The sequence below is a fragment of the Meriones unguiculatus genome, chromosome 17, assembly GCF_030254825.1.
Source record: "Meriones unguiculatus strain TT.TT164.6M chromosome 17, Bangor_MerUng_6.1, whole genome shotgun sequence".
NCBI lineage: Eukaryota > Metazoa > Chordata > Mammalia > Rodentia > Muridae > Meriones > Meriones unguiculatus.
The window spans coordinates 46003747-46021322 of record NC_083364.1 but is presented as its reverse complement, the minus strand read 5'-3'; the positions used below and the strand labels follow the sequence as shown (position 1 = coordinate 46021322).

General features: G+C 38.0%; 1 protein-coding gene across 16 annotated transcripts in view; it reads right to left on the bottom strand.

Annotated features, from left to right (window-relative positions):
• The window catches only part of Zbtb20 (zinc finger and BTB domain containing 20), a 789314-nt gene that overhangs the window by 557077 nt on the left and 214661 nt on the right, over positions 1–17576 (bottom strand). For all 16 annotated transcript variants that reach the window (XM_060370416.1, XM_060370411.1, XM_060370414.1 and 13 more), the window contains one exon: positions 16685–16730. The gene's annotated coding sequence lies outside the window, so the exon portion shown is untranslated. The remainder of the gene's footprint in view (positions 1–16684; positions 16731–17576) is intronic.

Sequence of the window (17576 nt, the reverse complement as noted above, 5' to 3'; positions counted from 1 at the left end):
GGCAGCTCACAAGCATATGAAAGTCCAGTTCCAGGAAATCTGACATTTTCTTCTAGCCTCCTCTGGCACAGTTCACAGGGCCATACATTCAGGAAAGACACTCATACACATAAAATAAAAAAAAAGTGATAAATCCTTTTTAAAAGGTGATTGATCTAAGGAGAAAAAAGTGTGGACTCAAGAAACCCTGAGTCCTCTAAAAATCTGTTACCAGAATAAACAACAGAACTGCCAGAAAAGCTGATAAAGGTCACAAAGAAGTTCCTTCCTTCTGTGGCTGAATTCATTTCTGCTTTTATACCAAGGAGTGATGGAAACATAATTGAGAATATTCAGTCCTTTCTTACATTCTTCTAATTGTCATGTTTATTATTAGGAAAACGGAATGATCCAATAGCTGTCACAGACAGTCAAAAGCAGGATATTCCTCTTTACTACAGCTTCTCTAACACACATGCAGCCCTAGGCAACCTTCAAGACCCTCTATGTCAGAGTTCCATGGTCCTTCCCATCACTGACTCCTTTACATTGTTCTTCTGCAGAGTTTGGGTGCTATTTCTTCTGAAAGGCTATTTATGACTCCACTCCCCATTTCCATGCATTTTCTATCCAATTTTTCCCATTGTATATCATGAATACTACCTATGACTTTGTAAAAATATCCCATTTACCTGTTTATTATTGGGTTACACATTCCCATTCCAATTACCATGTTAGCAAAGATGCAAAACACGGGATCTTTCTATACTGACTCAGAATTCTATTTCTGAGGCCTGGGATCAAGCCTGATCTTATACCAGAAAGGAATCTGCAATCTAGCTCAGCCTGGTGGTACAGGTCTGAAATTTTAGCTGTTTGGGAAGTTGAGGTAGAAAATAACAAGTTCAAGACCAGCTTGAGTAACAGTCTTAAAACAAGCAAACAAAAAAATACATTAAAAAAAAAACACCTAAAAACAAGGCCAGGGATATAGCTCACTGTAGAGTGCTTGTCCTAGCACTCATGAGGCCCTAGATTTAATCACCAGTCCCCAAAAAGAAACAAGAAAACTATAATGTAGCAATATATTACTTTTCTCTGGTTCTAGAACAAGCTAAACTAATGTGTATTCACTTAATTAATATGATCTGTGTAAAAATCGTATTATTTAAGAACCTTAAATGACTTTCAAAATTGGAGGAAAACATGGAGTTAGTCAATTGGCATGGAGCACATCTCGCCCCTGGGGGCAATGGTCTCCTGAACCTACTCAGACCTCGGACACCACCACTGCTAGTTCTAGAACTGACGCAGGATGTTCCAACGAGGGGTTAAGGCTTCTCATAATATTTCCTATAAGCCCACACCTGTTTGTCTATATCCCCCATTTTTATTCATTATTAGCCAGATAGAGCCAAGTAATTGTGGTAATGATACTTGCTTTTTTGCCCAATGCTGGAATGCTAGTAAAGTTAGGTATGCCCTGGTTACTCGCATGCCTCACTGGGTGCCTATGCCCATTGATGCCCCTCACGCTATGACTCTCTTCAGACAGAAAAGGGATCTTGGAACTACAGCCACCATTGTTACTACCATCTCATTGATGGCTGTTGGAGCTACCACCAGGGCATTAGCCATGAGTCATACTGGGCAGACTGCTCAGACCCTGAATAATCATTTAGCCAATGTAGCTCATGCCTTAGTTGTACATAAAGGAATTAATGCTCAACTAAAAGGAAGCTTGATGGTGTTCAATCAGAGGATTGACCTCTAGCAGGAGCAAATTGATACCCTATGGCAAATCGCTCAACCTGGCTGTCAATGAAAGTATGCTGGACTTTGTGTCACTAGCATACAACATGAGAATTTTTCCTGCGCTGCAAATCTGTCTAAACAATTGTCGAGCTATATTTTAGGTAATTGGGACTGGAGAATTCGATACTACGATGGAGCAGCTGAGAGTGGCCATTGTCACAGTAAATTCTACCGGAGTGGACGCAGGACTAGCCACAGGATTATCAACATGGATCGCTGCAGCCATGAATCATCTGAAGGAATGGGCGGGCATGGGAGCGTTAGCAGGCCTTCTGGTGTTGGTCTCCTTGGTTTGCCTGTGGTATATATGCAAGATTAGAGTCTCACAACAGTGTGATGCAGCCATGATCATTCAGGCCTTTACAGCCATTGAAGCAGGACATTCTCCCCAAGCATGGTTGGATACCATAAAAAGCTAAAATGATACGCTCAGGATGCGAGGCTAAGCACTGCACTCAGGGTCAGCCGCTTTGGACCCAGAGAAGAGCATGTCTGATTGCATGCGGGTTGATGCCCCAGGTCCCGCCTCTGAGAAAAAGGTATCGGACGGTCTGATGCTCTTTGGGTGGAGGACACCTAAATGAACATCTGTACAAAGTCCCAATTTATTTCTAATATCAGAGATCAGACCTCTACTCTTGCCTGATGCGTCTAAAACAAAAAGGGGGAACTGTAGAGAGCTGCGGAATGCTATGCCTTAAAGATGGAGCTGGTTTCCGCCTTCCACCTTCCCGATGGTGAGTGCTCTCTGTCACAAACAACTCCACATTTGGCTAAGGCCGACGATCTGGCTTGCTTCCATGTATGTGGACCTATCTGCATTGCCCCCGTGGCACGCCTGGGTTGGCTACCCAGAGGCTATTTAAGCTGTGGGCTGGCTTTCCCCGGGGTCCAAGGATTGTTCAATGTTCCTGAATAAACTGCATTGAAAAAAAAAAAAAAGAATAACCAGAAAAAAAAAATCGTATTTTATATTTATAAATTGAAATTTTTATTTTATCTTTTTTCCTCTAGCAAGACAGTCTAATGCTTATCTCTAAAATTTTCTGTTCTATAAATATGTATGCACTGAACATAAGTTCACCAAGAAAGCTATTTTGTTCAATTATTAATACATGTAATATCCATATAATCATTTCACTAATTGTCTATTTTAAAAAAACTGAAAATTGAAATTATTAACTTAAAGTTCCAATTATGAGATAGGAAGGGTTAACAAATTCTTCCAGCTATATTTCAAACTATTTTTGGAATGACCGTATTTCTCTCTTGCAAATACAAACCTGTCCTGGTCACTTGAGGAATGTCTATTTTGTATACAGACAGTCTTAAAATAAAGTCCTAGCAAATGTTAAACACTGTGATCACACTGTCCTGTAGTTTCAAGAGGTAATGATACTAAATCCCAGGTGCACACTGTCGATCTCAGAGGAGAGAAAACACAGAACTAATAAGTAAACAAATAGTATCATGTGAAAATCATTTTTTTTGTTTTACGGTGGAATCTGAATCCAACAGTTGGTATCTTTATAAGAAAAGGAGAAAAGACACAAAGACACACACAGCCGGGAAGGCCACATAAAGGTGCATGAAATTTAAAATGGCAGTATCAAAATCTAAAAGAAAAACTAGGGCCACAAGACCGCTGAAAGGCAAACAGAATTCCCTGCTTGAGCCAGTAGAAAGAATGTGGTCCTGCTGCATCTTCATATGGTTTCCGACCTCAAGAACTATAAAAGAGTATGTTTCTAAGGTTTTTAAGCCACACATTTTGTGACAATGTGTTATATCAATCATTACAGTCTACAAGCTTAAGAAAGAGGCAAGGCAAAAGCACCTGACATATAGATGGGGACCCAAAATCTCAAACAGACAGAAGTGCACAGACCAACCAATAAGAAACCTTACTGAACTGCTGTCACGGTTGTTTTGAGTAGCAAGTCAGCCTAACAACGAATGCACTGCCCTGTGCTTGGTCTGAGCTAATACCACCCTTTCGAGACAGCCAGAATCCAGGCTGTACTGTTATTCAGTTTAAAAATATGAAACTAACAGATTTGAACTTTCAAATTTCAAGTTATGTTTTCAGGTGAATAGTTAATGAATATTATATGATACCATAAAATCAATACCAGGGTTATGCTTGAAATTATTTAATTGGACATGATTCAAGTCTGCCATCTAATGAAGAATTATTTATGTTTCTGAAGACTGGATTTAGAGAGCAAATACACCAATTTTTTGATTGACAAAAAATTGAAATATGATTTGAAATGACAAATTTACAGAGAAAAAAAATCAATTTTCTTTTGGCCTTGGGTATATACTATCCTGACACTGGCAGTGACTCTAATAAGTATACATTGCCTTGCTTGGGGCATCAGCCTTACATGATTAAAGGCTATATTTGAAATATCTCCTGATGCACAAAGTTAACTATTTCCCAAGTAACAATGAACTCAGCTATCATGCTTGCTCTCCAAAATTAGGTACCACAAAACATTTCTATCAATTTTCAATTTACATATTTAGTGTGTAAACACACACACATACACATGTAAATATAGCCATCATATATATGTGTATATATGCCATCAGTAGCACTATATAGCTACAACACCACTTGAAACTCAAAACTCAAAAGATCCAGACTTATCTAATACAACATCCTTTTAACATTTTTTATTATTACCATTTATTACAATTTAATCAATTTGTATCCCAGCTGTGGCCCCCTTCCTTGTCTCCTCCCAATTCCACCCTCCCTTCCTCTTCTTCCCCCATGCCCCTCCCCTAGTCCACTGATAAGGGAGGTTTTCTTCCCCTTCTATTTGATCCTAGCTTATCAGGTCTCATCAGGACTGGTTGGTTGCATTATTTTCCTCTGTGGCCTAGCAAGACTGCACCCGCCACCCCTCCCCTCCCCACCAGGAGGAGCTGAGCCGAGAGCCTGACACTCAGTTCATGCCAGAGAAAGCCCCTGCTCCCCTTACTAGAGACCCCACTTGGATACTGAGTCTATGGGCTACATCTGAGCCAGGGTTTTAGGTCCTCTCCATGCATTGTCTTTGGTTGAGGTATCAGTCTCTGCAGGGCTCCCAGAGCTCAGTTTTATTGGCTCTGTTGGTTTTCTTTTGGAGCGCCCTCCATTTTTAAAATGTCAGGACCTATATTACAAACCTGTTTTTATGTACCTAAAAACATGAAAATGGTAAAAATATTTTTACATTTATTTTATCCAATAATATCTATTCACACTAATTAGAAAATTAAAATTGAGATCCTAAAATAATACATAAATACATTCATATTAATTACTTCATGACCAAATAAATATTGAAGTAAGTTATCTAAAAATCTACAAATATTGTTAGTTTTTTTATACTACTAGAAAATGCCAAATTTCTGATCAAATCTCAACATATTTTAAATATGTGAACAAACTGCTCTTACAAATAAAAAAGACTTTATTTAAATTTTATTTGTTTCTGAAACGATCTTTCAATGCTTTATAAACTCAGTTAACATGTGTATACAGGCAATGGTGTATTCAAACATAATAAATAGAAAACAAATGCAGTTGGGAGAGTAGCTAAAACAATTTGCATTGAATGAACAACTAGGATTATGAGGTGATGGCAAAAAGAAGCAGCCATTGAAGAGGGCTTTGGTATATTGCCAACTCTGTTTTACAGATGAGCAGAGCCAGTCTAAGAGCACAGGTAGAGCTGCCCAGTATCATAGCAAGCAAGTAACAGCAGAGAATTCGAACCCAGATCACCTCTTTCTAATCCCTGCACTTTTCCTACTACAATGTGTAATCTTCTTCTCTGATATGCAGTAAAATTAACCATTACAGCTAGAACAGACATTAGAGTGTGTTTCAGTGTTCATAAAACCACATGCTTATTTATTTTTTATATAATACTGTTTTTTATAAACAATATTTTATACAGAGAACAAAGTCCTTCTTGAATACTCCTGACAGTGAGAAGGTACTTTCAGACTAGTGAATTGTCAGAAAAAGAAAACGAAAATAAAAATCTATAAAAAAAGAAAAATAAGCTGAGAGGCCTTACACATATAGGAGAAGTCAGGGATAATCTCTGTGAAAATGTATCCTATGATGAATAACATGCCACGTCACGGTTGAGAGTCTAGCAGAGAGTTAAGCATTACGATCTTCTCATCGTCGTAGACTCTGCTAAGAAATTCACATATACATTTGCACATATAGCTCCCTAGCTTCACAATAATTTGTCTTCTCAATTTCAGAAAATTCCTGTTTTGTTTTAATTCAAGAACTATCTCAACTCTAGCTTCTCCCTAGTAAACTCACAGAGATCTCTGTTCCCACCAAACAGCTTTAGCAATTAATAATGTTATGCTTTCCCAGCAACTGTACACAAGTTTCATATTACACACAGCTTCCATCCTTTGGCAATGGCTGTCTACAATGCTATCTTTAGGAGGAATCTGGCTTGACTGCAAAGAGAACCAAAATGGACTAGGAATGCATTCTGTGGACAGTTAGAGGAGAGAACAGGGTACAGCAGTTCTAAGGAACTCATTTGACATTGATCCTGCCTTATTTTGACATTTAAAAGCCTAAGCTATTTGTCTTCAAGCACACAATTTTCTTTTGGTCAAGACCACCTATCCTTTTCTCTCTAGCATCTATGCATTGCAAAGTGGTAAGTTCCTAAAGATAATGAAATAGCATTTTCCTGCTGTTAGTCATGACTCTATTTCATAGCTTTTCTAAAATATAATCAACATTAAATCTCCTTTACAAAAACTTTAAAACATACACTAAAACATCTCAATTCAAGTAAAACATCAGGATCCACTGAGATTATTTCTGCACAATAATTAAATGCAACAAAGAAAAGACAAGGTTATACAAATATATTAAAAATAGATTTACAACTTTTAAAAATGACAAATCTATATATTTTAAAATAAAGCTCACCTACTGAGATCCTAGGATTTAAATCTCTACTTTAGTATACTGTATTTTCCTGTACACAGTAAGCGCTGAAGGAATCCATGTCAATTAGTCTACTACTTACATTGCAGAAAGAGTCCTGTTTTATTTCCCCCTATTAAGGAAATGTATTTATCATATTCCACAACAACTCACAGTTTGTTATACATTAACTGCTCATTCTCTGTGCCAATAAGGCTATGCTGGAACAGTAAATGAATTTGGTATGTTCATTTAAATGATTCTGCAAACCATGGACTACCCAGTTGTCTAATGATAAGAGAGCCTCAAAGCCACCTGATCACCATTATCCTGTCTTTTTTTTTTTTTTTTTTTTTTTTTTTTGGACTCATGGTCAGTACTGTCAGGATCTGCACACTGAGAAGCATGAGAAGTAAAGGTCTACCTCAGACCTCATCATGCAGAAGGATTTTATTAATTCAGGCACCGGTGATGATGTGGTGAAGCTGGAAGGGGAAAGGGATGTGAGATCTGGAGTGCTGTAGCTGCTGCTCCAAGACCAATGCTGGTTTTGGCACTTCTCTCACTCTAGTGAGTTGCAAAAAAACAAGCAGGTGCTAGCAATCGGAGAGACCACATGCCAGCTACAGCTGCTTCAAACTGATTCAATTACATCTGCCTGAATAGTCCCAGGACATCAAACCAGTTGAAGAGATCCATAGGTTGCAAAGAGACATGCCTCTCCTGAGGTACAAAGATCCCTGAGGTAGGGGCTTACAAGTCTCCACGTTGTGATGGGAATGGTTTTCCCATCATTGCCAAGAACAGGAGAAAGAAGTGTGTTTGATTTCTATTCACTTTAAAACTAAAAATGGGTTGGCAAGAGCCATAAACGCCCCTTTGATTTTTATTTTAAACTGGACAATAGCTGAAGTCTTAAGGATAACTTGAAGCAGCATAATTTTGTGAGAACGTTTCCAAAGCCACTGGGCACAGCACATTTACAGAACATGCTCTTGGGATCCGGACTTCGCTCCAAACCTTGTTTGTACAAAAAGGGGCCAAGCAGCTGGGAAATTCTGGAGTGGAGTGTGTCCTCATTAGTTCCCATCTGCCACCAGAACTCAGCTCATGGCAAGTTTGGCTAAGTCCTGGTGTACTCAGGTCCAAATGTGGGTCAGTTTTAATTACACTATACAGAATTCAGCATGCAGTTTTTAAACCCTTATTATACAGAACAGAGAAGTGGGCGGCTCTCCAGCTAATCAATATTTTAAAAGTACATATATAAAATTTTAAACCAGGCTAGACAGAGAGTGGGTGGAAAAAAATCTTATAAATGAGCACAATGGTTACTTAAGAAAATCATTAGTGAAATTGGGTCATAAGCTAGTTCTGTTTTGAAATTTCAAAGTGAGAAACAAAATGTTTTCAATGGTAAGATGGAAAACTTATGAAAGTACAGAATCTACTTGTACTTTAGTGTGAATGTACTAGTAACAAAGGCTGTAGACAGAGTACAGCACACACCCATGATGGCAGAGGCTTCCACAGAAACACCAACTCCTTTCAATGGGTAACACTCACTGAGTGATACTATAACAAGAGAAAAGTGGTAAAAGTGAAAAAAACAAGGATGAAGCAGAAGATTGAGACAAAAGAGAGGGGCAGAAAGGGAAAGCGTGAGGCAGAGGGTAAGAGTGAGATTGAGAGAGGAGACAGAAGGGAGGGGGGCAGCACAAGATAGGTAGAGGTGTGTAGAGTAACAGCTCACAGTATGTATTGGTTTACAGTGACTCTCACAATCACACAAATGGGGGTCAGAATAAGTCCATGAAACATGAATTTAGACTATCCATCCAGCCAAAAGTTTCGACAACTAGGGAAAGTAAAGGCACTAAGCTTTTAAAGATAACAGTCAGTAAATTATCAGGAGTGAAGAGACAGACAGTCAATGATTAGTCATTAATACAATATTTGACATAGTCCTATATACAAAACAAACATAAGCACAAATGCTCTAAAGATGTGAGGTGCATCCGACTCAGTTATGAAGCTTATCTTATAAAATAGCATCTACTCCAGGCACTCAGCAGGCAGAGGCATGCAGATCTCAGTGAGTTAAAGAACAGCCTGACCTATAGGGACAGCCAAGGCTACCCAGAGAAACCCCGTCTCAAAAAAAAACAAACAACAAAAAGTAGCATCTAAATAGGTTCAGGTCTAGCTTTTATTAGCTGTGTACTGTGAACAAACTGCTGGTATTCTACTCTGATATTAATTTTATCACTTATACAATAGAAAAAACAACAGCATTAACCTAACCATGTTTCTGTAAGCACTATGAGTAGCAAATACTTGTGTATGCACACATACATACTGAATTCTCTACAGAGAAATTAACATTGACATACATTTGGGCCTGAGCATACCATTCACTCAAATATTAATATAATAATTCCAACGAAATTGTATCAATAAAACAAAGTAATGATGTTAGGGGCTGTAGTTATGACCCAGCAAATAAATGGGCTTGCTGCATTTCCAGGAGACCCAAGTTCAATTCTCTGCAATCATGCTGAGTGGGTCACAAATACCTGTAACTGAGTAGTATTCCATTGGGTAACTGGACCACAATTTCTGTATCCATTTCTCTATTGAGGGACATCTGAGTTATTAGCAGATTCTGGCTATTATGAATAAAGCTGCTACAAACATGGTTGAGCAAATGTCCTTGTTGTATACATGAGCTTATTTTAGATATATGCTTAGGAATGATATTGCTGGATCTTGAGATTAGCACTATTCCTAATTGTCTAAGAAAGCACCAGATTTATTTCCAAAGTGTTTGCACAAATTTACGTTCCCACCAGCAATGGAAGAGGGTTCCCATTCAAAACAAGGAAACCATGAAATTTGCAGAGAAATGGTGGGAACTAGGAAAGGTCATCCTGAGTGAGGTGGTATCCCAGAAGCAAAAATGCATACATGGTATATACTCATAAGTGGATATTAGACATATAACATAGGATAAACATACTAAAATCTGTACACCTTAAGGAAGCTAAGCAAGAAGGAGGATCCTGGGTAAGATGATCAATCCTCACTCAAGAAGGCAAACAAGACAGACCATAGGAAGAGGGAGAAAACAGGCAACAGGATAGAAGCCTACCACAAAGGGCCTCTGAAAGACTCTACCCAGAAGGATATCAAAGCAGATGCTGAGACTCATAGCCAAACTTTGGGCAGAGTGCAGGGAATCTTATGAAAGAAGGGGGAGATAGGAAGACCTAGAGGGAACAGGAGCTCTACAAGGAGAGCAACAAAACCAAAAAAAATCTGAGTCCAGCGGTCTTTTCTGAGACTGATACTCCAACCAAGAACCATGCATAGAGATAATCTAGAACCCCTAAAGAGATGTAGCCCATGGCAGCTCAGTCTCCAACTGGGTTCCCTAATAATGGGAACAGGGACAGTCTCTGACATGAACTCAGTGGCTGGCTCTTTGATTGCCTCTCCCTGAGGGGGGGAACAGTCTTACCGGGCCACAAAGGAAGACAATGCAGTCAGTCCTGAGGACACCTGATAAACTAGGATCAGAGGAAGGGGAGGAGGACCTCCCCTATCATTGACTTAGGGAGTGGGATGGGAGGAGATGAAGGAAGGAGGGGTAGGACTGGGAGGGGATAAGAGAGAGGGCTACAGCTGGCATACAAAGTGAATGAAATGTAATTAAAAAATAAGTTAATAAATTAAAAAAACACACACACATAAATACCTGAAACTTTACTCCAGGATATCTGACATCTTCTGGCCTCTTGCAGGCACTCACATGTATGTGGTAGAGACAAACACACACACACAATGAATGTTGATTTAAAAAAAAAAATCTGACATCGCAGCCCTAACTTCTAATACTAATAAATGTAAAATTATTTAGATATAAGCAGGTCTTCATTGGGATAATATGATTTGTGCCCTAAAAAAAGAGAGAAATTTGAACACTAAGCACTCATAAATAGAGGAAAGGCACAGTGAAGAGATATAAGAAAAAGATGTCCATCCATAAAGTTCAGGGAATATATTTCCTCCCTCCTAGTGGAGAGAAGTGATCAAAACTGTTTATAAAATGTGATTTCCTACTTCCAAACTGAAAAGAAATAATTATCCATCTAACACTGTTTGTGGTATTTTGGAATAAACCTCTAAAAATGACCGATGGTAACCTTGGCAGATAGATACATAACTTCTATATTCTGTGGTGAGGAATAAACTATGGAAAAACTGAAATTTCAGTGCTAGTTAGTTTGAATCCCATTATTCTATATTCAAACATGAGGTGCAGTGTCCTTGACTGTAAAAGTATCATTGGCTCCCAGAATGTACCTTATCTAAGGTATTTAGACTTCTTAAATTATTTGAACTCACATAAGTAATAGAACCTTCCTTGATGAACTTGACTCTTGTAATCATTCTACATACTAAGAAGCCAGTGTCATTCACATGCACAAACTAAAATGATACCATCAAATTTAAATATAATCCCACAAAACTTTCTGAGAAAGTTACATCAATTCTACTTTTGGATCTACACATAAAGTAACTTGAAACTAGAGTCTCAAGGTGTTTTATGTGTGCCTGGGATCACCACAGACTTACAGAAAACTAAAATGTATAAGCAATGAAAGTATCCACTGAGCAAATGAATAATCAGGCAAGATGTGGTGTATGCACAGAATCGAAGAGTAGTCAGTTATTAAGAACTAGAAAACTAATAATATCCACTCATGAGTGACTATATACCATTTGTGTCTTTCTGCTTCTGGGTTACCTCAGTCAAAATGATCTTTTCTAGTTCCCACCATTTGCCTGCAAATTTCATGTTTTCTTTGTTTTTAATAGCTCAGTAGTAGTCCATTGTGTAAATGTACCATAATTTCTTTATCCATTCCTCTGTTGAGGGACATCTAGGTTGTTTCCAGATTCTGGCTATTACAAATAGAACTGCTATCAACATGGTTAAGAAAATGTCCTTGTATAGTTGAGAATATTTTGGATATATGCCTAGAAGTGATAAACCTGGATCTTGAGGTAGCACTATTCCTAATTTTCTAAATGGATATTATCCATATAATATAGGATCAACATACTAAATTCTATACTCCTAAAGAAGTTAAACAACAAGGAAGACCCTAGGAAAAATGTTCAATTCTCATTCAGAAGGACAAATGCGATGCACATTGGAAGCAGGAGAAGACAGGGCACAGGACAGGAGCCTACCACAGAGGGCCTCTGAAAGACTCTATTGATCGAGGTATCAAAGCAGAGGCTGAGAATCATAGGCAAACTTAGGGCAGAGTGTAGGAAATCTTAGGAAAGAAAGAGGAAGATAGAAAGACCTGGAGGGGAGGTCCTCCTCCCCTTCCATCTGACCAGAGGGGAGGGGAGGAGGTGTGGAAGGGAGGGTGGAATTGGGAGGAAATGAGGGAGGGGGCTACAGCTGGGATACAAAGTAAATAAACTGTAATTAATATAAAAAAATAAAAATTTAATTAAAAAAAGAAAGACTTGGAGGGGACAGGAGCTCCAAAAGGAGACCAACAGAGCCAAAATAAAAACTGAGCTCTGGGAGCCCTACAGAGACTTATACCTCAACCAAAGACAATGCATGAAGAGGACCTAAAACCCTGGCTCAGATGCAGCCCTTAGACTCAGTATCCAAGTGGAGTCCCTAGTAAGGGAAGGAGGGGCTTTCTCTGACATAAACACTGGGACAAGCTCTCTAAGCACCTCCTCTTGGGGAGTGCAGCCTTAACAGGCCACAGAGGAACACAATGCAACCAGTCCTGATGAGACTTGATAGGCTAGGATCAAATGGAAGGGGTGGGGTACCTCCATTATCAGTGGACTAGGGAAGGGGTATAGGGGGAGAAGAAGGAATGATGGTGGGTTTGGGAGGAGATGAGGGAGGGAGCCACAGCGGAATACAAATTGAATAAATTGTAGTAAATGATAATAAAAAAATTTAAACAGAGACTGAAAACTCGACATGTACCAAAATATGGGTGAAACTCAAAGACATTATTCACTGAAATAAACCAAACACAAAAAGACAAGTATATTGTAACATTACCTATAGAGTTGTCACAATCATTGAGACAAAAAGTAAAATGGTTTTCAAGGACTGAAGAAAAGAAAGAATAACACATTGTTTTTAACATTTCAAATTTCTAACATGAAGAAGTTTTACTAATGGTTTGTTGTGGTGGCTGAATAAACATTATCCAGATATTTAAAAACCATTCAACTCTACACCTAAAAGGGGCTGAGAGTACATTTTATGCTATATGTAATCTAGAATCATAAAACAATAAAAAATGCATTAATTTTATCTTTTGAGTCAGTTGATTTATGATTTTTGGAGGGTGGTGTGGTTTTTGTTTGTTTGGTTTGTTTTTGATTTTTTGAGACAGGATTTCTCTGTGTAACCTTGGCTGTCCTAGACTCCCTTTGTAGACCCGGCTGCCTTCGAACTCATAGAGATCCACCTGTCTGCCTCCTTGGTTACTGGATTATAGGCATGCAGCACCTCACCTGGATCTGATTTATGATTTTTATAAAATAAGCAGAAATATATTTTATTTTTATTATTTTATTTTTATTTTTATATTAATTACTGTTTATTCACTTTGTATCCCAGAAATCTCTTTAGCTATCACCTCTGAGAAAATCTAGTAGACAATTCCAGACCAGGCGGTCAGGTCCCTGCTAATCAGATAGTTCCCTTCAGCATCTGAAAGCAGTCATGGTAGTGGCAGTAGTAGTGTTAGAAGTAGGTACACAGATAAGAAAGGCTTTTGAAGCATTTGCCATGTGCTAACCACTGCACTAATACTTTACACGTGTTACCTAACTTTCAGTGCAGTAATACCACCTAAAGTTTATATTTTTATAATTTTACAAATAAGAACACAGAACAGAAATTAAACTATGTCCTATTGCTACATCTATGTTCTCCTCTGTCACTATGATCTCTGATTTATTTGTTACTGAGTCAAGCAAAAAACAGGCACTCAACTGCTATGTTGAGTAAAATAAATAAATAAGGGGAAAGGAGTAGGGAAAGGGAATTAGATTTAGGCATGCTATATTCTCAACAAGTATAGACTTTTTACCTTTATTTATTTAACCCTGAAATCACAGGACAGTTGCCAATGTGTCCTGGAATCCAGTGGTTTGGCATTTTTTCTTTGAGTCCACACAATCATTGATGTGCTGAGATCTGTCTGCTTTATGGCAGTCACTCTAGCTCATGGACATTTTTGGTTGGTCTCTTAATTTCTAATTTTGAGAATAGCAGAGGGATATAGCTTGATACTAGAATAGGGAGGGAAAAAATCGGTCCATGATACTGGCCTTTTGCCCACTAATACACCAAGAGTCAAACAAAAACTGTCCCTATAGTAAGGAAATTTCCAAGTTCCCATGATTATCAAGAGGCATCAAAATTTGAGAAGCCTAAACAAGATATAGTGATTCAGTAGTTCTTTCCGGCTTAAGACCTGGACAATCCTAATGTGCTTACCTCAAGACATACAATGTAATATTAGAAAGCCCCACAGCAAGTCTTAGCTGTTCTGTTTTGACTTTACCTTTGTTGTGTATTTGCAGTTGGGATTCAGTGGTGAATAGGAACCATAATTATAAATATGTATATAGTAAATACAGGGTCCATTATCTCTGCTTAGTAAGACAACTATGCATTCTTAATATGTTCTGATCTTACCTGACCCAAGGAAAAGTCAACATTTTCTTTCAGTGAAGTTTGTGAGCTAGCAATGAGCAAGGTGGGAGCACAGTGGGTATAAAAGGCTGAGGCCTGGATCATCTAAGAAAGGGTTTGCTTATCACTATGCTCTAGAGCTCCCAACATGACAAGAAACTTAAGTATGGATGCCTCTGCCTTTGTCTGTATAACGAGGAAAATAAAAATACTTTTCTCATAGTCAATAAGAATCTGTATAAAGCAAATACTGGCATTTTAATTATTGATCTGTGACAATGAAAATGGATAGGTTTTACATCGTCACTTGTTTTTAGAAACAAGATTTATCATTATTTTGTTTCTATCTAACTGGCAATATGAAAGGTAAAGTAAAGCTCGTCAATATTTACTCAAAATGCATTCACAGGTCACATGTCTCTAGGGCACAGCCCTCTGCTTATAACACAATGTCAGATGTGTTTTATTCTATATGAATTCATTCAACATGTCCTGACCAACTACTATGTAAACGGTACTGTGTTAAGCAGCCACAGGCACTCTGCTACTCCCTTTGTGTCTATTTTCCTATTTCCCAAGATGTTAGGTCGGGCCATATGATAATGAATTATTATTTAAAAACCAGATTCCATGTATGCTAATTGAAGGAAAAATACAGCAGTTCTAAGACTTAAGATTTGTGTTACTAAATTCTCATGAAAAAAAAATCCCTATAGTTTCTAATATGTTAAGAATAACCACGCCATTTGAACAAGTTTTCAATATCAGGAATTTGGGACAAGTGAATAAATTAATTAAATACCTTTATATAAAATTATAGCTGTATTTCACTTATAGAACTTCACCTAAGTAAATTCAATAATAATTCAAACTCTTAAAGATATTCTAATTTGTCAGAACATAAATATAGCGTTTAACAAAAGAAACTTAATGCCACTACCAATAACTCTGGAGAAACACCAAGGAACTAGATTTGATTAAATGATAATGTAGCAGCCTTAAAACTTCATGTGTATTTTAGCCCCTCTTCTAGAATTTACTACTTAATTTTCACTTTCTTTCCGCATCTCTTCAAGCCCAACTGCAGGAAACACACATGCACAAGTAAAATCTTCTTACAATATACTCTTACACTTTCTGAATGTGCCCCATGTGTCCACTAATAGCCAAATGCTTTCAAATCTGTTCAGCTAAACGGATCAATAACTACATCCAGCCCCACATAGTGGGGCTGCCAACATGGTGAAATCAAGCCAAACACAAAATGTCTGTCCTAGGACAAAAATTATCAGCACAGTGTCTGGGGTATAGAACATTTACATTAGCTAAGGTAGTCAGGATATACTTAAAATATTTGAGACACATAAACAAAGCACTAAATAAAAGTATTTCAGCACTATAAAGCCGTGTTATGTTAGACCAATGTAACATTCTAAAGTCTACATCTCTTATCTTTCCAACTAAAGACTACACAAAACACAAATACACAACAGCACAGGCAAACTGCTGACAAGCTTTTCTGTGTTTCCACTCATTTGACACAGCTGTGTGCAACAACTAAGCAGGTGCAACCAAGCTTTGGAGAATTCCTGCCTGTTGCCCAGGAACCACACACCGCATGGCTGAAATTTTAAACATGTGTAAACATCCCCTCCACCTCTTCTTTTATCTGGTGCCTGAGACAGTGAAGAAGACAGGAGGCCTGCAGCCACTCCTTACCCAAAGCAACCTCCACAAATACAAATTCAAAAACATCAATAACGTTTGATAATAAAACAGCAATGTTGCAAAGACACTGGTTCTTCAGTGGTCTGACCTCACAGACCAGTTGCTTTAACAGTACAGTTCTATAAAATACTCTGTAATCTTCACCAGATGAATGCTTTCTAACTGAAATTCTTCTACCTCATCAAATCTTCGAAATGTGTATCTGAGTCTTACAGTGAACTGCAATGCAATATGTGTACAAAGTGCAGTTCTTTGCAACTGTCAATATTTATAAGTCATCAAAAAATTAACATTTATATATTATGGCATGTATAAGCAATGTTAATAAGACCTAATAACTTTTAACAGGATGGATAGATAGATAGATAGATAGATAGATAGATAGATAGATAGATAGATAGATATAGCCCTTAGGTAATTCAGATACATACCTGTGTAGCTATGTAGCACAAACAGACTTGTAATTTATCAGGTATTCTGAAATGTAAAACAAAGATGTCATCTGATTAAAAATTAATCAAACCAAACCAAAATCAGAATTTATAGAAACAATTTCTGCAGAAAAGTAGGAAACACTGTAGTGGGTGAAGAACATGGAGTTGTTTCTATTTATATGTCCCACAGGTATTTCAGACCACCCTACAGTCATATATGTGAAGGAATGCACAGAGTACCTCATCAAGGGACTGATGCATGGCCTCTGCAATGCAAATGTTCTCACTAGAGGAAGAGGAAAACACTTAAAAATGATTTTTTTTTCTTGGTGTTCTTCCAGGACTAATGCCTTGCTAATACAAATGACTGCTGCTCTCTGAAATAAAACTCCTCCAGTTCATCTGCACTCACTCTGCTACAACACTGATAAGCAGGAAAAGGGCTTCCACAAAGCAGCTCGCAGAAAATGCAGAAATAAAACTCCGAATGCTCCTTTACTTTGTTACAAGAGATCAGTTCAAGGCTGAGTCTGTCATTAGGACTGCTCACCACATGCAGCAAACCATATAGTGTCCCGGCCAACACACTGGCACACTACCAATAAAGCAGACACGGATACCTAGGACCACGGCAGCCCAGCTGAAAGAATAACAATCACACTTGAAAAACACCTGACTGTGGATGGAAGATGCATTGTAACAAAAAGGCCAAATACTAAAAAAGCTAAATGTTCCAAACTAAAAGTTTCATAATTCTTTCTGAATGCAAAATAAAGCATTTATGTACATCTAGGCATAGCTGATAATAGCAGCATGTTAAGTTCAGTAAACCTTGCTCAAAGGTGTGTGTAGGTGATGACTTTTATTAGGGCTCAGTAAAATAACATCA